This window comes from Balaenoptera physalus, assembly GCF_965194825.1.
Source record: "Balaenoptera physalus genome assembly, chromosome: 19".
Classification (NCBI taxonomy): Eukaryota; Metazoa; Chordata; class Mammalia; order Artiodactyla; family Balaenopteridae; genus Balaenoptera; species Balaenoptera physalus.
The window spans coordinates 46,131,000-46,154,833 of record NC_138900.1 but is presented as its reverse complement, the minus strand read 5'-3'; the positions used below and the strand labels follow the sequence as shown (position 1 = coordinate 46,154,833).

Below are 23,834 nucleotides of genomic sequence, written 5' to 3'. Positions count from 1 at the left end.
TAGAGGAAAACATAGGAAGAACACTCTTTGACATAAATCACAGCAATATCTTTTTTATCCACCTCCTAGAGTAATGGAAATATAAACAAAAATAAACAAATGCGATCTAATGAAACTCTAAACCTTTTGCACAGCAAATGAGACTATAAACAAAGCAAAAAAGACAACCCTCCGAATGGGAGAAAATATTTGCAAATGAATCAACAGACAAAGGATTAATCTCCAAAATATATAAACAGCACATGCAGCTCGATATTAAAAAAACAAACAAACCAATCAAAAAATGGGCAGAAGACCTAGATAGGCATTTCTCCAAAGAAGACATACAGATGGCCAAGAGGCACAGGAAAAGATGCTCAACAACACTAATTATTAGAGAAATGCAAATCAACACTACAATGAGGTATCACCTCACCCCAGTTAGAATGGGCATCATCAGAAAATCTACAAACCACAAATGCTGGAGAGGGTGTGGAGAAAAGGTACTCCTGCACTGTTGGTGGGAATGTAAATTGATACAGCTACTCTGGAGAACAGTATGGAGGGTCCTTAAAAAACTAAAAATAGAATTATCATATGGCCCAGCAATCCCACGACTGGGCACATACACAGAGAAAAACATAATTCAAAAAGACACATGCACCCCAACGTTCATTGCAGCACTATTTTCAATAACCAGGTTATGGAAGCAAGCTAAATGCCCATCAAAAGACAAATTGATAAAGAAGATGTGCTACATATATACAATGAAATATTACTCAGCCATAAAAGGAAGGAAATTGGGTCATTTGTAGAGACGTGGACGTCCCTAGAGACTGTCCTACAGAGTGAAGTAAGTCAGAAAGAGAAAAACACATATCGTATATGAACGCATATATGTGAAATCTAGAAAAATGGTACAGATGAACCGGTTTTCAAGGCAGAAATAGAGACACCGATGTAGAGAACAAAGGTATGGACAGAAATGGGGGAAAGTGGGTTGCGGCATGGTGGTGGTGGGATGAATGGGGAGATTGGAATTGGCATACATACATTATAATATGTATAAAATAGATAACTAATAAGAGCCTGCTCTATAAAAAATAAATTAAATTAAATTATAAAAAGTAATTCATGAGCTCCAAATTTAAAAAAATAAATAAATATAATAAAATTAATTAGTATTAAAAGTTTCACATATAATGAGCTAGATGGATTGAAACAACAGGAAGTTTTAAATTTGTATTGAGAATAACACCTCCTTATAATCTTTCTGTTCTTTACACAATATGGGGTATTTTATTTCTATGATAATTCCTAACTATTCTGTGATGTAGGCAGGTCAGAGATTTTGATCTCAGGTAAATGACAGTTCAGAGACCGTAGATAACTTTTCAGAGAGAACTAATCAGCTGGGATTAAGGTCTTCCTTTCCCGATTAATTTTTTTTTCTGTATACTACATGGTATTACATATGCCTATCTTGAAGAACAATGCCTGTACTCAGAAAGCCCAGAGCTGTCCAAGACTAAATGCTTATTTAATATTTATAGATAGCAAAGATCTGATCCATGTGTACTGTGTTCTGGGTTTGTTCCATCTGACAGGTATGCCAGTAGTGCTCACCTTTCATTGTTCAAGGCTCAATGATTTGGAAATGACTTCTCTTAAAGCAGGTATCATCATACTGTCCTGGATACTCTATCATTTGAGTATACTGCTGTTAGTCCCACAACTAGTAGACTTTAAATGTCTGGGACTGGCCTATTCACGTAGACTTTGGATAATGTTTCCTAGATAGTAACTGTTATCTCGTTCTCTTCTCCCTGGTGTTTTCTTTGTTTATAGTTATGGGCTTTCCTAAATTGGAAAGATTCCCTAACAAGAGTGCTTACTTTGTTTTCAGCGGTTTTAATGTCAACCACATTCCTCTCTAGTACTTGTGTTTTCGTAACATCAGGGGAAATTAAAATGTGACCTTTTTACACAAGAAAATATTGTTGCATTTGCCAGCAGCAATATTATAGGAAAAGGTGAGATTTAGAGAGCCTGCAACTTTTTGCTCTATGACCTTAAGATGAGTCTTATAATCTGTCTGTGAAGTATGCCTAGTAATTACCTATCTCACCTGATTATTGTGGGTGTGTAAGAAGGCAGTGTATATGAAAGTGATGAAGATAGTTATGTTATGCTCATTACTATCTTAAATTTACTAATTCCTATTGAGTATGTTTCTCTATTCTTCTATCTCTAGCTAGTTATTTGTATGCAAAAATGAATGTTTTATTCCTAAGAATGAAAAGATCTTAAAAGTACCTGAAAGTCTAGAAAATTGAGCCAGAAATAATTTAAGAAATGGAGACTTTTTAATCAATACCTTCAACTTTTACAACACACACACACAGACACTCACCATTGCAATTTTGTCACATTCTTCTCTTTAATTTGGTTTGTATTCCTAAGTGTGCAGTGGGAAATCTGCAGAAGGTTTGATCATGCTAACTACAGAATTGTACAAACACAGTGCATTCAGATGAAAGAAAGAAGGGGACAGATAAGAGAAATAGCATTATTTATATCTGTTCTGTGCCATTTAGTAATTCAAAGAAAGCCAAAACAAACAAAAAAGAAATCTTTACCATAGGCATTTCCCTGTTACTTTAGAAGTAGAGACTGTGGAAGCTTATCAAGCTTAAGTAAGCAGACAAAGAGCACGCAGCTATTAAATTGTGGTTTCAGAATTCAAACTAACTCACATTAGACTGAATTCCAACCTTTTTATTTGCATGATGCATGATAAATCCTACTAACATTTTCTAATTTATTTAGCTTTTACCCACAGGCAGAGGCATTATCGAGTGTTAAATATGAAATGTGCACAGTAACCCTTCTCCAGCTACTCCCCTTTCTTTTTTGTCCTCCACAGGTCTCCAATTTCTTGCTTCCCTTACTTTGAAAGCCCACTTATCTTGACTTTCTTGACTAAAAGCCATTAACTTTTCTCTTGGTGATAATCTGAGCTGCAATTTGGTGGTACCTCCACTCCTGCCTGTGACCCATAGGATCTCCATATCCCTACTGGCCATTCTGACCACTTACTGACCATTGGGCCTCAGTAAGGAAAATCAGCCTAATTTCACCATGTAGTCATCTTTTGATTGTAGAAATCAGTGAACATATCAGACTTTTGTCCAGAACAAAGGGTTATTGTGGCAACTAAGTTCTTTATACTGAGTTGTAGATGGCTCCCTCTTGAGGGTTAACATCTGCTTTTTAAAAAAGACTTTTTAAACAAGGTCCTACTGTATAGCACAAGGAACCATATTTAATATCCTGTAATAAGCCATAATGGAAAAGAATATGAAAAAGAATATATATATGAATATGTATGTGCGTATATGTATGTGTGTGTATATATATCTGAATCATATGTGTATGTGTGTGTGTTTATATATATCTGAATCACTTTTCCATACACCAGAAACTAACACAACATTGTAAATCAACTATACTTTAAAAAAAAAAAAAAAGCACGTTTTAAATCCTTGCCTGGGACATTGGGTTATCTTTACAACCATTTTATACTATTAGATTACTATTTGCATGTAGGATGGACTGGATAGTCATTACGGATTCTTATCATTTGCAAGCTAGAGAGACCTTATAGGTGTAACCCATTATTTCCCAGTCCACATTAGCCTGCAGGAGGCTCGACTGACTTTATCACAACTACACTTCAGATGGAAGGAGTAAAGACAATGAAAGGAAAAGGAAAGTACAATAAGCTGATTAACAGTGTATGTCTCTGCAGAGGGGGTAAAGAAGAATCAGTTATGGGGACAAATTTTCATGACTGGCCCAAATTTAGGAAATAAAGAATCACCAGTCCTACCTCTCATTAGACAAATAAAACTACAGGAACTCAAATGCCTTCATAAATCACATAACATTGCTGGAAGGGGCGACTCCTTCCTCCCCCTTCCCTCCGCCTTTTTTCTTTTCCGTTCCCCTCCCCATCCCTTCCCCGTCCCCGATGACCAGATCCTGAGGAGGCAGCTGCAGTGGCAAATGCTGAGTTCTCGGTGAAGGTTTTTCATTTCTCCCATCCCCTTCCCTCCCCACCCCATCCATTAATATTATTCTTTTGAAGATTCTTCGTTGTCGAGCTGCCAAAGTGAAAAGTGAGATTGCAGAAGGCGGTGCTTCTCCTTTCAGTGCTTCTTCTGGCGGAGGAGGAAGCAGGGGTGCACCTCAGCACTATCTCAAGACTGCTGTCAACAGCGAGTTCCCGGGGAAATCCCCAGGGCAAAACGCGCAGAAATCGATTCCTGCAGGAAACACTAGATGAGATGACAACTCCGTAGCAAACAACTACGCAAATGAAAAAGAACAACATGATGCAATCTTCAGGAAAGTAAGAGGCATACTAGGTAAGCTTACTCCTGAGAAGTCTGACAAGCTATGCCTTGAGCTCCTCATTGTGGGTGTAGAGTCTAAACTCATCCTTAAAGGGGTCATACTGCTGATTGTGGACAAAGCCCTAGAAGAGCCAAAGTATAGCTCGCTGTATGTTCAGCTATGTCTGCGATTGGCAGAAGATGAACCAAACTTTGATGGCCCAGCAGCAGAGGGTCAACCAGGACAGAAGCAAAGCACAACATTCAGACGCCTCTGAATTTCCAAATTACAAGATGAATTTGAAAACCGAACCAGAAATGTTTATATCTATGATAAGCGTGAAAATCCCCTCCTCCCCGAGGAGGAGGAACAGAGAGCCATTGCTAAGATCAAGATGTTGGGGAACATCAAATTCGTTGGAGAACTTGGAAAGCTTGATCTTATTTATGAACCTATCCTTCCAAAACACTTTTGGAAAAAAAGAAGAGACTCCAACTCAAAGATATGGGAGAGGATTTGGAGTGCCTCTGTCAGATAATGAGGACAGTGGGACCTAGATTAGACCAGGAAAGAGCCAAGTCCTTAATGGATCAGTATTTTGCCCAAATGTGCTCCTTGATGTTAAGTAAGGAATTGCTGGTGAGGATTCGTTTCCTGCTGCAGCATACCATAGAGCTGAGAGAACACCATTGGGTTCCTCACAAGCCTTTTCTTGACAATGGACCAAAGATGATCAATCAAATCCGTCAAGATGCAGTAAAAGATCTAGGAGTATTTATTCCTGTTCCTATGGCTCAAGGGATGAGAAGTGACTTCTTTCTGGAGGGACCGTTCATGCCACCCAGGATGACAATGGATAGGGTCCCACTTGGAGGACTTGCTGATATGTTTGGACAAATGCCAGGTAGCAGAATTGGTACTGGTCCAGGAGTTATCCAGGATAGATTTTCACCCACTATGGGGCGTCATTGTTCAAATCAACTCTTCAGCGGCCATGGGGGACACATCATACCTCCCACACAATCACAGTTTGGGGAGATGGGAGGCAAGTTTATGAAAAGCCAGGGGCTAAGCCAGCTCTACCATAACCAGAGTCAGGGAATTTTATCCCAGCTGCAAGGACAGTTGAAGGCTATGCCACCTCAGTTTTCTAAGAAAGGACAGCTTAATGCAGATGAGATTAGCCTGAGGCCTGCTCAGTCTTTCCTAATGAATAAAAATCAAGTGCCAAAGCTTCAGCCCCAGATAACTATGATTCCTCCTAGTGCACAACCACCACACACTCAAACACCACCTCTGGGACAGACACCTCAACTTGGTCTCAAAACTAATCCACCACTTATTCAGGAAAAGCCTGCCAAGACCAGTAAAAAGCCACCACCATCAAAGGAAGAACTGCTTAAACTAACCAAAACTGTTGTAACCAAGTATCTGAATAGTGGAAATGCAAACGAAGCTGTCAATGGTGTAAGAGACATGAGGGCTCCTAAACACTTTCTCCCTGAGATATTAAGCAAAGTAATCATCCTGTCACTAGATAGAAGTGATGAAGATAAAGAAAAAGCAAGTTCTTTGATCAGTTTACTCAAACAGGAAGGGATGGCCACAAGTGACAACTTCATGCAGGCTTTCCTGAATATATGGGACCAGTGCCCCAAACTGGAGATTGACATCCCCTTGGTGAAATCATATTTAGCACAGTTTGCAGCTCAAGCTATCATTTCGGAGCTGGTGAGCATTTCAGAACTAGCTCAACCACTGGAAAGTGGCACCCATTTTCCTCTCTTCTTACTTTGTCTTCAGCAATTAACTAAATTACAAGATCCAGAGTGGTTAACAGAGCTTTTCCAACAAAGCAAGGTTAATATGCAGAAAATGCTCCCAGAAATTGATCGGAATAAGGACCACATGTTGGAGATCTTGGGAGGAAAGGGACTGGGTTTCTTATTCCCACTCCTCAAATTGGAGAAGGCACTGGTAAAGCAAAGTTGGATCATCCCCTCAAACCATATATAAGTGGATTAAAGATAACATCTCTCCCAAACTTCATGTAAGTAAAGGATTTGTGCACATCTTAGTGGCTGGCTTCTTACAGTACATTTCTAGTGAAGTAAACCCACCCAGTGATGAAAGAGATTCTTCCTCTTCTCCTTCCAAAGAAGAGAGCAGGAAAAACAATTGCTTCTTTCCTTCAAGCCAGTAATGCAGAAATTCCTTCATGATCACGTTGATCTACAAGTCAGTGCCCTCTGTGTTCTTCAGGTGCACTGCTACAATAGCAACTTCCCGAAAGGCATGCTGCTCTGCTTTTTTGTTCACTTCTATGACATGGAAATTATTGAAGAAGAGGTTTCTTGGCTTGGAAAGAAGATATAACCCAAGAGTTCCCAGGGAAAGGCAAGGCTTTGTTCCAGGTGAATCAGTGACTAACCTGGCTAGAAACTGCTGAAGAAGAAGAATCAGAGGAAGAAGCTGACTAAAAGAATCAGCCAAAGCCTTAAATTGCACAAAACATACCGTTGCTATGACGTAACTGCATTTGACCTAACCACTGCGAAAATTCATTCTGTTGTAATGTTTGCACAATATTTAAAGCAGAAGCATGTCAGGATTTCTTTCTGCATAAGGTTTTTTTGCAGTGTAATGTCTTAATCATAGTCTACCATCAAATATTTTAGGAGTATCTTTAATGTTTAGATAGTATATTAGCAGCATGCAATAATTACATCATAAGTTCTCAAGCAGAGGCAGTCTACTGCAAGAACCTTCTTTGCTGCCAGTTATCATAGGTTGTTTTAAGTTAGAAAACTGAATAGCAACACTGAATACTGTAGAAATGCACTCTGCTCAGTAATACTTGAGTTGTTGCAATATTTACTTATCCATTTGGTTGTTACAGAAAAATTCTTAACTGTAATTGATGGTTGCTGCCGTAATAGTATATTGCCAGTATTTCTACCTCTAGTAATGGGTTTTATGTGCTAGATTTTAATATCCTTGAGCCTGGGCAAGTGCACAAGTCTTTTTAAAAGAAACATGGTTTACTTGCACAAAACTGGTAAGTTTTGAGATTTTAAGTGCCCTTGAAGTGGTCTTTGTGGGTGTGAAACTAATGGTGAGAATTTGAATTGGTCCCTTGTATTATAGTATTGAAATTAAGTCTACTTAATTTATCAAGTCATGTTCATGCCCTGATTTTATATATTTGTATCTATCAATAAACATTGTGATACTTGGAAAAAAAACATTGATGGAAGGGAACATACTAAACTCTAGAAGTTATGGTTTACAGATAAGCAATATTACCACCTAGACACATTCACCAAGCAGTCTCATGTGGGCCTTAATTAAAGCTTAATTCTGCATTTCTTCTAGTAATTATATGTGCAGGCTGCTGTTAAATGAAGAATATTCTTTATTTTCCTGGGCCTCTTAAGAGTATTGCAATCCAAGGTTGGGACTACAAACTAATACTAAGAGGTTTAATTACTAGAGCATATTCTATGACATTTATATGAAATAATAGGCTGAGCATAACAAAATTTTTAAAAGTAGCACTATCATATGCCAGACACCCTCCTCAATCTACTGTCTGCCTTAATCCTCACAAAATTAGATTTAGTCGTACTGCTATGACTGTTACCAAAAGCCAGACCCTATATAGAACTTATGATGTATTAGCCATTGTTCTAAGTACAGACAGACAGACACACACACACATACACAAACATGCATGAATGTATGAAGTTGTTTAATTCTTATAATCACTCTATAAGATAGGCGTTTTTATCCCTGTTATATAGATGAGGAAATAAAGGGTCAGAGGCACTAAATAATGATTATTCAATAGGTATTAATTAAATGTCTCCTCTTGTTGGATATTATGTAAGCACAGGGGATATAAGGATTAATATGAAAGAAGTGTTCCTGGAGCCTTCAGTCTAGTGAGGAATACAGACTTTAAACTGATAACACCAAGAGTTATTACTCATTAGCATAGAATTGCTATAATGAAGAATTTTATAAGAAAGTATATAATATAGAGGTAAAATCTCATCTCCAGAAAGGGGAGCTTTTCTCTAAGCCATAATAGCAGATTAGAACAGCTTCTCAGGGAAAGGCGGAGGGAGGATAGTGAAGACAGTAAGGGTTTGAACTGCACTGTCCAATGCAGGACATGAAAAATGGCTAGTGTAAATTCAGGTGTGCTGTAAGTCCAGTATACACAAAAACTTCTACATGTTATTATAAAAATAAAAAGAAAATAAAATACCTTGTTCATACCTCCATTTTTATATAGACTACTTCTCAAATGTTAATGTTTTGGATATATTGGGTTAAATAAAAAATTACTGTCAAAATTAACTTCATCTGTCTAATTTACTTTTTTAGTGTGGTTACTAGAAAATTTGTAATTACACATAAGACTTGCTTTGTGGCTCATACTATGTATCTATTGGGCAGGATGACGTAGGGTTTCAGACCACAACAAATGCCAGTAGCTTGGAGGACTCATTGGTGAGAAGCAGACCTGTGAGGCTGCAGTGGGTTAACTATGATGTGGCAAGAGCTGAGGCTGGAGATAGAGGCAGGTTAAGGGCACACACCTAGGACTTGGTGTCAGACACTAGGGTATTCTTGCTTCTTCATTCAACCAACAGCCAGGCTTCTCATCACTCCGAAAGCTCTGGGATACACAGATCCATGTTCCTGGAGTTTACATTCTTCAAATGAGCTGCTCAGAAAGAATGTACCAAAAACTGAAAATGAGAAAAATGATTCATCTCTGCCAATTCCCTGAATGAGCAAGATTTTTGGCCCAGGATGTGGCACTGGGAAAATAATATAGTTTACTTTCTTACTGGTTACCCTATCCTCTCTTTTCTTTTTTCTGTGGTTAACCATGTTTTCATTTTTCCTGTTTTTCTTTTTTTTTTTTCCTAGTGGCAATCTCCCATTAAGAATATCCCTGGGGGTCCACTCTCATACCTCTTGTGCTAAACCCTACCACTTTCTGAAGGAGCTAATCCTATCTCAGTGCAATGCATATATTGTTCTAGGGCTTATTACATTCTTCTTTGCGTTTTAGTTGTATTTTTATGTTTGTTTGTTTGTTTTTTTCCTGGGATAAAGCAAGGTAATTTACTGAAGCAGAAGTGATACTAAATGACTGTTATAGTTACTACCATAACTAACTAAATAAATAAAAAGAGAGAAAAGGAAACACCAAAGAAATATAAGAAATACAATCAAAATTTGTTGTAACATGTATAATATTGGTCATCTTGTATTTATAAACACCAAAATCTATTTTAAAAGAGAGTGTGTGCACATGGCGTGTGCATGCATGTGTGTGTCTGTCTGTATGAGACCCTCATCGTGTGTGTGTGTGTCTGTCTGTGTAAGACCATCATATAGGCCAGAGTTGGGATATCAGTGTGGACAGCTGTACTTTTCTCTCTCATTCACAATAACTAAAGTGTGTTTGTTGTATTTTAAAGAAAATTTCTGTTGGAACCCCCCTCTCTGAGTACATGGTAGCTAAAGTGACCTGTGTCATTTTTATTGATATGTGTCTACTATTTTAATGGAAGCCTAGTTAAAGATTAACTAGCTAATCTTTATGATGATAGAATTTATTTGCTTTGAATTTTCATAAGATTTATTGCGGGGCTTCCTATTGCTCTCCTACAAGAGATTTGGATGGTCCTTTCACCCACCCTCTCTCTCCTGTTCTCAGTTTTTGCTTATTAAAAGAATATTTAATGGCTGTAATTCTACCACATACCCTGAACATGGCCCTGAGACTGTAAAATTCAATCTACCCAGGAAGAAAGTATGTAAACTTTCAGTCCTCAGCAAATAATAGGAATTTATCCATCTTTACTGAAAAGAAGTGAATATTATTGGAGTGTGTTTCTTTAAGTAGAACATAAGCTTTGGCACAACACAAACCTAAGTTAACAGACTAATTCTACTTCTTACTAGTTGTGTATCATTATTGAGCCTCAGTTTCTTCATCTGTCAGAATGGGAATGAAAATATCAAGCACAAATATTACTGAGAAATTTGCTTGGTGCATAGACATTCCTCAGTCAGATTTTGTGTTTATACCTTGGTGTATACCACGACTGTCGTGGATTCTTAAATTATTCCTCTCCCAGAGTGTATCTTCAAAACAAACTGAATGAAATGCTGTTAGATTAGATCGCCATAAAGACAAAACAACCAACTACTACTGAAAAGAATTTATTTTAAACTTTATTAGTACAATATGTCAGCTACAGAAAAAAAAGAGAAGATTTTAGTGAAACCACTTTAAATTCTAAACAACACATACCAAAAGTTTAGAGCAAGAATCAAAGCCTAGCTACACATTGGGTCTTAAGCACATTCTAACTGACCCTGAGCAAAAATCCAAGTTCTATTCTGCACAGATGGCAGAAAGCAATATTCCTGTGCTGCCAAAAAATATGTGTGGGCTGAGAGAAGCACTAGATGACTTATTAAAATTGTTCTTTTAGCATCACCTTTGATGAGGGCTTCAAGACATTTCAAACTAAATGAAAAAATCAATGACCTATAGAATGCAAAATGAATATAGGATGCTGTTGCTTTGACGGGATGTATTCCCAATGTGGAATAAGATTTCAAACTGGAGTACTATGTAGAGACAAAAACACCAAAAACTGAAACTGCGAACAAAGTTTATAATCTGAGCTGGGGAGATAAAAGAGTGGGAAGTCTTCCAAATAGTTGCATTTAGCATTGGGTGCAGCCCAGTTTTCATTCCATTCTAAGTTCTTCCTTGGGAATGTACAGTTACTCCTGGGGAAGTCTCCATCAAAATTTTCTCGACACACGGCTCTGGCTAAATCCAGATTTACTGACCCCTGGGACCTAGTTCCTCTGGTATGCCAATCCAAGTGATGCTTCTCAACCCTTGTATTGGCTGAATTATTTTAAAAGGTTTAAATGATAGTTTGAAGTTCCTTTTTTTTTTTTTTTTTTTTTAAATTAGCTCACTGTGCCTGTGGACCAGATGGCAGTGAGTGCTGCTGCTGTTAATTTAAATAAATAAAAATAAGAGGTCAGAAAATAAATTAAAAAAAAAAAAAAAAGAGGTCAGGCAGATTTTCAAATGTTCTGTGTGAAGCAAAGAGCAACATGCATCCCCCAACTTTTTTTCTTTCTTGTCTTTTTCTTTAAAATGTTCAACTTCAATGGAAAATTCAATCAGCATATCTCTGATTCCTTTATACTTAACACATCAGAATGTTTTTTAAGTGCTAGTTGATGTCAAAGATACATTATGAAGATTTGTGTAGGTAGTTTCCAGCCTTTGGTTTTAGAAAGAGAAAAGTTGCATTTATGTTAAATGAATCTAAAAAGGTTGATTTTGGTGCTACGCTTGAACTCCACAAATGATAAGTACCTCCAATCTCAGGAAAATATATTTCTCCATAGACACTGTTATAATATGCAGTTTTATGAGGCATAATATCCTCATGCACACTCTCCTTTGTCATAAAAGTAAGAGGGTAACAAGTGGGTGTTTGAAAAGGGTAAAATTATTGAAACAGTAGAAATGACTCTGGGCATAAAAATAATTGTTGAAAAAAATAAGTGTTTAACTTGGATGGTTTTAGCATTTGTGGCAATTAATGCTTATGTATATCCATGAATTAAGAATCTATACACATTAAGGGTTGGGATGGACAGGAACAGATAGAGACCAGAAAGTTTTGTTTGAAATGCCAGTAATAAGGTCAGTTAATCTCCCCGTAACAGTAATATATGTTTAGGTATGCCCAAGTAACAAAGAACCCCCAAATCTCAGTTATTAGCTTTAGTTGTGGGGATTAAAATAAGGGTCCTATTCATTGTGACAATTCAGGGAACCAGGCTGAAAGACATTTTATCTAAATGTACTTCTACATTAACCACAGCGGTACAAAGGCAATCTGATGAATTGTGGCCTCCCTCTTTAAGTTTTCATCCAGAAGTGACATATCACTTCATCTCTCATTTCTTAGAAAAAAACAAGTCACATTCCCACACCCAGTTTCAAAGAGAATGGGAAAACTCAATCCAACATTTGCCTAGACTGCTAAGAGCCTGAAGTATTTGGTCAATTCCACTTAGGTCTACTGCTCTAACCAAAGAAGCCAGGAATGCAAGACCCAAAGAGAGTGTGTCACCAAAGTTCTTAGAAGCCACCTAAAATCAAAATTTAGGAAGCTATTTCACATCAAAAAGAACAGGGTTGAAGCCATTAAAGTGAGGGTAAAATATGAAACAGTTGAAACAAAATGGAAGGAGATTGGTGAATTTTGGTGACTGTCTTACATAGAGAGGGATCTTCTTTAACTCTAAAATAGTCCTAATTCATTGTATAAAGATTAGTCTGTGTATCTTAAAGGTACAAGGTCAAAGCTGGTAACAAATCTGAGAGACTGTGCATCACCAACAAACTCTTCTCTCTTAGTATTTGATAGTTGTATTTGTGCCATGCCATTCAATGGATTGAATTTAATTCACTATATGACTGTGCTTTTAACAACTTTAAAAACAACAACAACAACAACAAAACCTTTTCCTTTCTAACCTATATGGTGTGTAGTTGCTAAAACTTGACTACAGAGATGATGAAGTCAAGTCTTTTTCTCCTTGGATTGAGGTATCCCCATAAGAACCTATGTTTTCCAGATGTAAATTCCCTAATATTTTCCCATTTTGAAGAGTCTTCTATATCTAAAACCTTCATTCTTCTTTTGGCACATTTGAAACCCATTTGTGCTCTTCAGTAAGCCACAGTGGAAAGATTCTAGGGTTCAGTGTCAAACAACAGGAATTTGAGTGCCAACTATGCCAGTTTTAACTGAGTCACCCTAGCATTGCCTTAGTTTTATCATCTACACAATAAGGATAATGTTACTTATTTTGCATTGTTTTATAAACATAAAATACTATTTTAAAAAAACATGGCTTAAAATTCAAAAGGTAATAGACATGGATTAAATATTTATTTCCTGGCCAAACTTTAATGGCAATATTATTTTAAAGGAGGCCATATACCATAGCATTTAAAAGTAGAAATAAACTACCTTTGTTTAAAATTTGTATGGAAAAACAAAAGACCCTGAATAGCCAAGACAATCTTGAGAAAGAAGAACAGAGCTGGAGGAATCACAGTCCCTGGCTTCAGACTATACTACAAAGCTACAGTAATTGAAACAGTTTGGTACTGGCACAAAAACAGCCACATAATTCAGTGAAACAGAATAGAGAGCCCAGAAATATACCCACACACTTATGGTCAATCAGTCTATGGACAAATGAGGCAAGAATATACAATAGAGAAAAGACAGTCTCTTCAATAAATGATGCTGGGAAAACGGGATGGCTACATGTAAAAGACTGAAATTAGAACATTCTCTAACACCATATACAAAAATAAACTGAAAATGGATTAAAGATATAAATGTAAGACCAGACACCATAAAAATCCTAGAGGGAAACATAGGTGGAACACTCTTTGACATAAATCATAGCAATATTTTTTTGGATCCATCTCCTAAAACAAAGGAAATAAAAGCAAAAATAAACAAATGGGACCTAATTAAACTTAAAAGCTTTTGCACAGCAAAGGAAACCATTGACAAAATGAAAAGACAACCTACTAAATTGGAGAAAATATTTGCAAATGATATGACTGATCAGGGGTTAATATCCAACATATATAAACAGATCACACAACTCAACATCAAAAAAACCCAAACAACCCAATTAAAAAATGGGCAGAACTGAATAGACATTTTTCCAAAAAGGAAATGCAAATGGATAACAGGCATATGAAGAGATGCTCAACATTGCTAATCATCAGGGAAATGCAAATCAGAACCACAATGAGATATCACCTCACACCTGTCATGATGGCTAGCATCAAAAAGAACACAAATAACAAATGTTGGCGAGAATGTGGAGAAAAGGGAATCCTCATACACTGTTGATTAGAATGTAAATTGGTGCAGCCACTGTTAAAAACAGTATGGAGGGTTCTCAAAGAACTAAAAATAGAACTCTTTGATATATATATATGAAAAGAACAGCAATTCCACTCCTTGGTATATAAATGAAAAAACCAAGAACACTAATTTGAAAAGTTCCATGCACCCCGATGTTCATAACAACATTATTTACAGTTGCCAAGATATGGAAGCAACCTAAGAGTCCATCAACAGATGAATAGATAAAGAAGATGTGATTGAGATAGATATATATATATATATATCACAATGGAATACCACTCAACTTTAAAAAGATGGAAATTTTGCCATTAGCAGCAACATGAATGGACTTGCAGGGCATTATGCTAAGTGAAACAAGTCAGAGAAAGACAAATACTGTATGATATCACTTATATGTGGAATCTTAAAAAAATACAACAAACTAGTGAATATAACGGAACAAGGAAACTCACCAATATAGAGAACAAAGTAGTGGTTACCAGTGGGGAGAGGGAAGGGGAGGGGCAATATAGGGGTAGGGTAGAAAGATATAAACTATTAGGTATATAATAAGCTACAAGGGTATACTGCACAACACAGGGAATATAGAAAATATTGTATAATATCTATAAATGGAGTATAACCTCTAAAAATTGTAACTCACTATATTGTACACATGTAACTTATATAATATTATATATCAACTTGTGTATTGCAATTAAAAAATTAAAATAAAAACCAAACCTACATCAACCACTGTGTAACCTTTGGCAAGTCATCTTTGAGATGACTTGAGATACATCTTTCCCATCAGTTAAATTGGAATGATGATAGGAATGCCAACCTTATGGTATTGATGTAAAATTAAAGGCAGTAATCTACCAAAAATTAGTTTTATGCCTGGCAGACAGTGAGTACTCAAAACATGTTAGGTATTATTACTGAGTTCAACATGTGAAAATGCTTTGTAAGCTATCATATGATGCAAATGTTAGTTACAACATTATTCTTATTAGTGTCATATTTCATTTTGTTGAAAGGAATCATAATAACACTATCATGCTCCATAGATTACTGATAGTTACTCAAATTAATGTGCCCAAATGATAATAACTTTGTCATTGATACACTAATTGTTAGAGAAGGAAGGAAACTGTCAGTGGTTTTCAGTGTATTTTTGGAAGTGGAAATATTTTTGCTTTTCCCCAAATGAACCAAATAGAACTCAATCTTAAAAAAAAAAAATTAAATCTGAAATTGTATGTGGTGGGTTGGTTTTGGAATAATGCCTTAGTCCTTTCTGTTTTGAACAGTTTATTATTTATACTCTATATCATATTCTTTATTCTTACCTTTGTTTTCCTGAATCACTTATATGCTGATTAATATAAACCATGTTTTAACTCAAATGAGTTAATAGATCTGAGAAATTATACAATATAACTATTTTAATATCAAATTAAAGGCTAACCTTAAAACAGAAATCTTGAAGACATACAGAGCCTGTTCTGTTTCTCTGTCTCTTGGTCTGCCTGTTTCTCTCAGTCACTTCCTTACTCACAAATAGATACATATGCTTTCCCTTTTCACAAAAAAGCTGGTCCTATCAGCAATAATATTAAAAAAGCTTGAACATTCCATACATTTTATCAAATCTGAATAATCTATTATGTTTGAAGAAATCACATTTTAATTTTAAATAATTCATATCAATTAAATACACAGCACTTCAGACTGAAAACCAGGGGTAGGCTTGCAGATAAGGATTCTAGCCTGGAAAATCTTACAGTTCGGTAGGAAAGATAGGCAAGCATACAACTAAGTTTAAAAGAAGCCAGTGCAATACGCATTCCAAATAGGGTTTGAAGCAAATTGCCATGTGTTCAGGGTAGGAAGAGTGATTAATTCAGGATGGAGGCATCAGGAAAGGTTCACAGATGCATTCCATCATCATTTGTGTGGTGTGGGTCGGGGAGCACAGGATCATTTTAGGTTCTTTATTTTTGACTTCCAACCAGGCTCTAATGAATTTCCAAGGGACTCTCCCCTTGGATCAGCTCTTCCCTCCAAAGAACAACCTCTATCCCCACCTCCCAACCTTTTAATCGTTCATGCATTGATTGCTGAGAAAGCTTTTGGCCAAATGATGAGTAGTTACTCATTTCCCTGCATTTCCTGGGCACTGGGTGTTTCAATTGACATTTTCTGTACATCAGGGATTTAAATCAAGGCACAAACCATATTTTTGAAAAGTGGCTATCTTTTGTTTCTTTGTTTTACATTCAAACCATTTCTCTGGGCAGTATTTGTTCCATTGTTTCATTAATGTGTGGACAAAAGTTTTAATGATATAATCAAATCAATGTGTCATTCATCAGAAAGAAGGAAAATGTGTGTGTGTGTGTGTGTGTGTGTGTGTGTAAGCACAAAGTTTTGTACTATCAGGTTTGTAGGGGAGGTAGATATGCAAACAATGAAATAAATAACCTACAGCAAAGCAAAATATGAATTGAGCTCAGATAAAAAAGGGACAGTCTACAACTATTTGGGGTGAGATTTTTTTCTTCTCTCCCCTGCCCCATCCTATCCCAGACATGGAGAACACTTTAAACCTATAGACTATAGAGTTTGTAAACAAGCAATGTTCATTCAAAGCCTGTTGTTTAAATAAAAGTTGTCATGTCTGCTCTTATATTTTGCAACTGCTGGGAAGGCATTTGAATTCAGTTAATCTTCAGAGAATCTAAATTTACATTGTTATAGTTATAAATATACCAGAGGCCATTGGATGGTATATTTCCCTTTACTCTTCCTAGTCAGCTGCCCCTTCATATGTCTTCTTCCTCTGGACACCCAGAAATGCCTAGGTTCCTTTTCTTCCTCTTCCTCTGGCTTTACTCCCTTTCTCCCTTTAGGGCCTAGCTTTATTGTCCTACTTTGTACATGAGCTGGTAAGCTCCATTTCATGCCACTGCTACTTTGGTTGGAGATAGTGGAGTCTTCACCATGGAGTCTCTAAGACACTCTGCTTCACTCCATACACAGCATAAGTTCAACCAATTACTGTGCTTAGATGTTATCTTCCCAACCAAGAGTGAAAATGGAGGGATTCCAAGGGCTGGAGACAGAGAACTTCTATCTATCCTACCACATTTGCATACATTCTACAAGATATTGGAGATCCATGAAAATTATGTTTTCAGGAATTGTAATACCCTGAGAAAAAGCTTATCTTATAATATTAAATTTAAATAGCAGGATACAAAAATTGTGTACAAAGTAGAACACAAGAATTATAGAACATTGGTCAAAGACAAAATAAGAAAGAAAAGAAATGAAAAAAAAGGACAAGTAAAATACAAGATGCTATAAGTATTTGTTTGGTACTATGGCACTATGGTAAAAACTATGGGTGCCTTTTTTTCTGCCTTTCCTTTTTTTTCTTTCTGTTATCTCTCTCTCTGATATTCATTAATCACAATGCCTATATAAGTAATAGCATTATTGAAGAAACACAATCTGTTAACAATATACATTCTTCATTTTATAAGCAAATGCACACATTAATTAATGGTGTATTAAGAATACATACTCTTTCTGGTTTCATCAGATTGACATGTGATAACACTGTTTAAAATGTTTCTTAGTTTTTTTTAACACATGTGAAACATACACACACTAGAGCTTCCTTCTAAGTGATAATTACAGAAGAAAGTCAACTTGCATTGTATGAATTGTATAAAAATAGATTGCTGAGAAGGTTAAAACATTAACCAGGTATTATCAGTACAGTGCTGATTAATTATTTCTACTTTGGGGAGTAAAATCACTATGTCAACCTGTAAAGGAAGGAGAATAATAATTTGAGGAGTGATTTAAAACATGACTCATGTAGTAGAAGGCAAGAATTCCTTCTGTTTTCTTTCTTAAATTCATCTCCCTCCAGTGCCACAATACTTCTGACTAGAAAGGCTTAAAAATCTTCTTTGTAAAGGTAAGAAGGAGAGAAAAATCCTTTTACAGAATTGTACTTTCCAGTTTTCATTTGCACGATGCTTTCCTTCCCCTTGATATTATGTGTTGAGAACAACTGAATTATGACCTTGGCTTCCAGTCAGATCCTGTTGAGTCACAGAAGATAAATTGATGAACAGTGCTAAAGTTAAGGCTCGTAATTCAGTTGTCCAAAGTACATCCTGCAAAAGCAGTTTGTATAAGCAATAAAAAATGGGGGAAAACTGCCAGGAATGCTCCCTTTTCCATTTTGTTTTGGTTCTTGGAGAGAGTTTTGCCCAATAAATGTGTTTTGCATTCTTCAAATTTGTTGCCTTTTGAGCCAAATCTAGAAAATGACTGGGTTTCCAAATTTGATGGTTTATTATCTATAGAAAAATTCAGGTTTCTTAAAAAAAATAAAGGATGCGTTCATGCAGTAACACAGCAATATCAGGCCCAGAATTTGTGCAGGGAATTCTGACTTCTCCCCTGTATATGTCATTCACCTGTAAAATCTTAAGTTTATGCAACTCCATGCATTGAATATATTTTATATGCAGGATTAAATGATATTTTTAATGTATGTTTTATTGGCTAATCTATAAACTTCAACATCTTTAGTGTTCACTTTTGTGTCTCATGTTAAGCAGAGGGCCTAGCACATAGTCTAAGCACATAATCAATACCCAGTAATTTGAGTATTAACTACAATACTCAATAAATATTACTTATAGAGTTTCTACTATGTATCGGGCACTGTGATTGTCATATAGGAACAACAGCAGCAAAAACAAACAATTAGCTTTTATTGAATTGTTAATATGTGCTGAGAATTATGTCAGGTACTTCATACTCGTTTAATTTCCAAAATAAGTTTAAAAGATCGGGGTCATCACTTTTTATATTTCACAGATAAAGATATTGAAGTTAAGGCAGGTTAAATAATTTTCCTAAATTGCAGAGCTAAGTGGCAGAATTAGAATCTTACACAACACTGACTTTGCATGCATCACCTTATTCAGTCATTACAATAAGTACACAGGTAGATATTATTACACACTTATTTCTCAGATGATAAAAAACTGAATCTAACAGAATCTAAGGAAAATGCTTTCTTTTTTTAAATAGAAGAGGTGAAGAAAAATATTGAACCCAGTTCTGAATGCCTTTAAGGTTAATGCTCTTCCCCTGAGAAGTAGGTTATTTGGTGGTTTTAAGTGGATTTTAGAGATTGAACCCTCACTCAAGAAGCTAAGGACTGTGAAGAGGTTAAGAGATACACAGAAATTACACAAAGCAGGAAGTGACAAATTCTATGAAAGAAATGTGGACAGATAACAACATCTTATGGGAGTTTTAAGAAAGGAGGCGGAATCATGAAGAGCTTCACAAAAGAAGTAGCATTCAAATTTTCCTTGAAGCACAGGTGGATCTAGGCATAAAAGGATATAAATGCAATAAGCCATGGATCCAAAACGTTGGGTTGGAGCATATGCTTTGTAAAGGAGAGAGAAGATAGGTACACTATATAGTGCTAAGGATTTCAGTATTACAATCCCTCAGAAAGTTTTTTTTTAAAGAAACAGTTCATACAGATCGTAATATATGATGTACAACAAATCAACTTTCTTCAAGTCCTTCCTGTACATAATTTTTAAAAGATGAAACAAACTGACATTAATTGAACAACTACTCTGTGGAGGGTCCTGTAATAGGAATAGGGGTGAGGGGAGAGGGAGAGGTCCACCAAAAACGCTGGCAGAGTGGCTAACCTAGAGGGGACTAATGAGACTGTAATCAGTTGGAGAGCAAACCTTCAGCCAGAACAAAATAAAAAACTAAGTGGCCCGTACAAAAATTGAATTTACAACTGGCCTCATTAGTGCCCTGTTCTAGCTAATTGGGCCGTATGTTAACACAATGGGCATGCAGCAATGTTGGAAGATAAATGAAAAAGCGCTCCTCTTCCAACTCCACTATCATGGATATATGGAGTACCAGATGGTGGCACGTTATAAATGGAATGAGTCATTCTGGAGGCACATCTGAAGTACCAATAAATATGGGGTTCACATAAACAGAAGTTTATCTATAAGCACCTTCTCTAAACAGAGGTGGAGAAAGGAGTCAACAGTGATTTTGGACAGAGCACTGGAATGAGAATCTGGAGACTGAAGGTTTAATACTGCTGACCACATTTGCACCTACTCCTCCCTGTCTTTGGAATTCACTACCCCCAGAATTTTGTAAGCCTGACTCCTTCTCAAATTTTATTTATCATCTCAGTTATCTGTCCTCAGACAGCTTTCCCTGACTAAAAGGCTTAAAGTAAATCTTCCTTCATATTCTCGACCTCACTACTGTATTGATTTCCTCCAAATATGTGAAATTTTAAATTTACTTTTTCATTATGTTTCACCTACACTAGAATCTAAGTCCCATAAGGGCAGGGATTTTTTTTCCTGTCTTGTTTACCAGTATATCCCCAATGTCTAAAATAATACCTGGTTCATGGTAGATGCTCAATAAATATTGAGTAATGAAATTGTGGCTTTGCCCTATACTATCTGACTTAAGACAAAACATTTGGTCTGATATAGTGCTGTCATTATTATTAGTGAGGATAAAAAATAGCAACACTGTATGCTGTTATAAAGATCAAAACTGTCAAATCATGTGAAGGCCCTTCAAAATTTGTATGGGATAATAGAACATGAGTTTGCCATTTTCAGTAAAAGAGAACAGTCATGGGAGGATAAAGCTTAACGGCCAAAAGGAGATACCAAGTGTCTTTTTGAATAAGGTGGTAGGAGATTGTGTGTCCTTATCCAATTCTGTTTTCTATTCTGTGTTTCAATTTCTGTCATTTGTGAGGACCCTCGTAACTCTAGAACATGATGAATTGCTGATGATACAGCAGATTTTTTTCTTAACATCTTTATTAGAGTATAATTGCTTTACAGTGGTGTGTCAGTTTCTGCTCTATAACAAAGTGAATCAGTTATGCATATACATATGTCCCCATATCTCTTCTCTCTTGCATCTCCCTCCCTCCCACCCTCCCTATCCCACCCCTCTAGGTGGTCACAAAGCACCGAGCTGATCTCCCTGTGCTCTGCGGCTGCTTCCCACTAGTTATCTGTTTTACATTTGGTAGTGTATATATGTCCATGCCACTCTCTCACTTTGTCCCAGCTTACCCTTTCCCCTCCCCGTATCCTCAAGTCCATTCTCTAGTAGGTCTGCATCTTTATGCCCGTCTTGCCCCTAGGTTATTCTGACCATTTTCTTTTTTTTTCTTTTTTTTTTTTTTTAGATTCCATATATATGTGTTAGCATATGGTGTTTGTTTTTCTCTTTCTGACTTACTTCACTCGGTATGACAGTCTCTAGGTCCATTCACCACACTACAAATAACTCAGTTTTGTTCCTTTTTTATGGCTAAGTAATATTCCATTGTATATATGTGCTACATCTTCTTTATCCATTCATCCAATGATGGACACTTAGGTTGCTTCCATGTCCTGGCTATTGTAAATAGAGCTGCAATAAACATTTTGGTACATGACTCTTTTTGAATTATGGTTTTCTCAGGGTATATGCCCAGTAGTGGGATTGCTGGGTCATATGGTAGTTCTATTTTTGGTTTTTTAAGGAGCCTGCATACTGTTCTCCATAGTGGCTGTATCAATTTACATTCCCACCAACAGTGCAAGAGGGTTCCCTTTTCTGCACACCCTCTCCAGTGTTTATTGTTTGTAGATTTTTTGATGATGGCCATTCTGACGGGTGTGAGATGATATCTCATTGTAGTTTTGATTTGCATTTCTCTAATGATTAATGATGTTGAGCATTCTTTCATGTGTTTGTTGGCAATCTGTATATCTTCTTTGGAGAAATGTCTATTTAGGTCTTCTGCCCATTTTTGGATTGGGTTGTTTGTTTTTTTGATATTGAGCTGCATGAGTTGCTTGTATGTTTTGGAGATTAATCCTTTGTCAGTTGCTTCATTTGCAAATATTTTCTCCCATTCTGAGGGTTGTCTTTTCGTCTTGTTTATGGTTTCCTTTGCTGTGCAAAAGCTTTTACGTTTCATTAGGTCCCATTTGTTTATTTTTGTTTTTATTTCCATTTCTCTAAGAGGTGGGTCAAAAAGGATCTTGTTGTGATTTATGTAATAGAGTGTTCTGCCTATGTTTTCCTCTAAGAGTTTGATGGTGTCTGGCCTTACATTTAGGTCTTTAATCCATTTTGAGTTTATTTTTGTGTATGGTGTTAGGGAGTGTTCTAATTTCATTCTTTTACCTGTAGCTGTCCAGTTTTCCCAGCACCACTTATTGAACAGGCTGTCTTTTCGCCATTGTATATTCTTGCCTCCTTTATCAAAGATAAGGTGACCATATGTGCGTGGGTTTATCTCTGGGCTTTCTATCCTGTTCCATTGATCTAAATTTCTGTTTTGGTGCCAGTACCATACTGTCTTGATTACTGTAGCTTTGTAGTATAGAGTGAAGTCAGGGAGCCTGATTCCTCTAGCTCCATTTTCTTTCTCAACATTGCTTTGGCTATTCGGGGTCTTTTGTGTTTCCATACAAATTGTGAAATTTTTTGTTCTAGTTCTGTGAAAAATGCCAGTGGTAGTTTGATAGGGATTGCTTTGAATCTGTACATTGCTTTGGGTAGTAGAGTCATTTTTACAATGTTGCTTCTTCCAATCCAAGAACATGGTATATCTCTCCATCTATTTGTATCATCTTTAATTTCTTTCATCAGTGTCTTAAAATTTTCTGTATACAGGTCTTTTGTCTCGTTAGGTAGGTTTATTCCTACATAATTTATTATTTTTGTGGCAATGGTAAATGGGAGTGTTTTCTTAATTTCACTTTCAGATTTTTCATCATTAGTGTATAGGAATGCAAGAGATTTCTGTGCATTAATTTTGTACCCTGCTACTTTACCACATTCATTGATTAGCTCTAGTAGTTTTCTGGTAGCATCTTTAGGATTCTCTATGTATAGTATCATGTCATCTGCAAACAGTGACAGCTTTACTTGTTCTTTTCCAATTTGGATTCCTTTTCTTTCTTTTTCATCTCTGATTGCTGTGGCTAAAACTTCCAAAACTATGTTGAATAATAGTGGTGAGAGTGGGCAACCTTGTCTTGTTCGTGATCTTAGTGGAAATGGTTTCAGTTTTTCACCATTGAGGACGATGTTGGCTGTGGGTTTCTCATCTATGGCCTTTATTATGTTGAGGAAAGTTCCCTCTATGCCTACTTTCTGGAGGGTTTTTATCATAAATGGCTGTAGAATTTTGTCGAAAGCAGCAGAGGCCGGCGGGGTGTTGCACCAGCCTGAGGCACGCCATGCGTTCTCCTGGGGAAGTTGTCCCTGGATCACGGGACCCTGGCAGTGGCAGGCTGCACAGGATCCCGGGAGGGGAGGTGTGGA

The 23,834-nt window shown here is 36.6% G+C and overlaps 1 protein-coding gene and 1 pseudogene across 2 annotated transcripts in view; one reads left to right on the top strand and one right to left on the bottom strand.

Annotated features, from left to right (window-relative positions):
• The window catches only part of LOC309649444 (uncharacterized protein), a 500,484-nt gene that overhangs the window by 288,756 nt on the left and 187,894 nt on the right, over positions 1-23,834 (bottom strand). The gene's annotated exons all lie outside the window — the stretch shown is intronic.
• LOC309649449 (eukaryotic translation initiation factor 4 gamma 2 pseudogene) lies at positions 4,055-7,622 on the top strand (annotated as a pseudogene). The gene has a single exon. The product of its transcript is annotated as a eukaryotic translation initiation factor 4 gamma 2 pseudogene (transcript).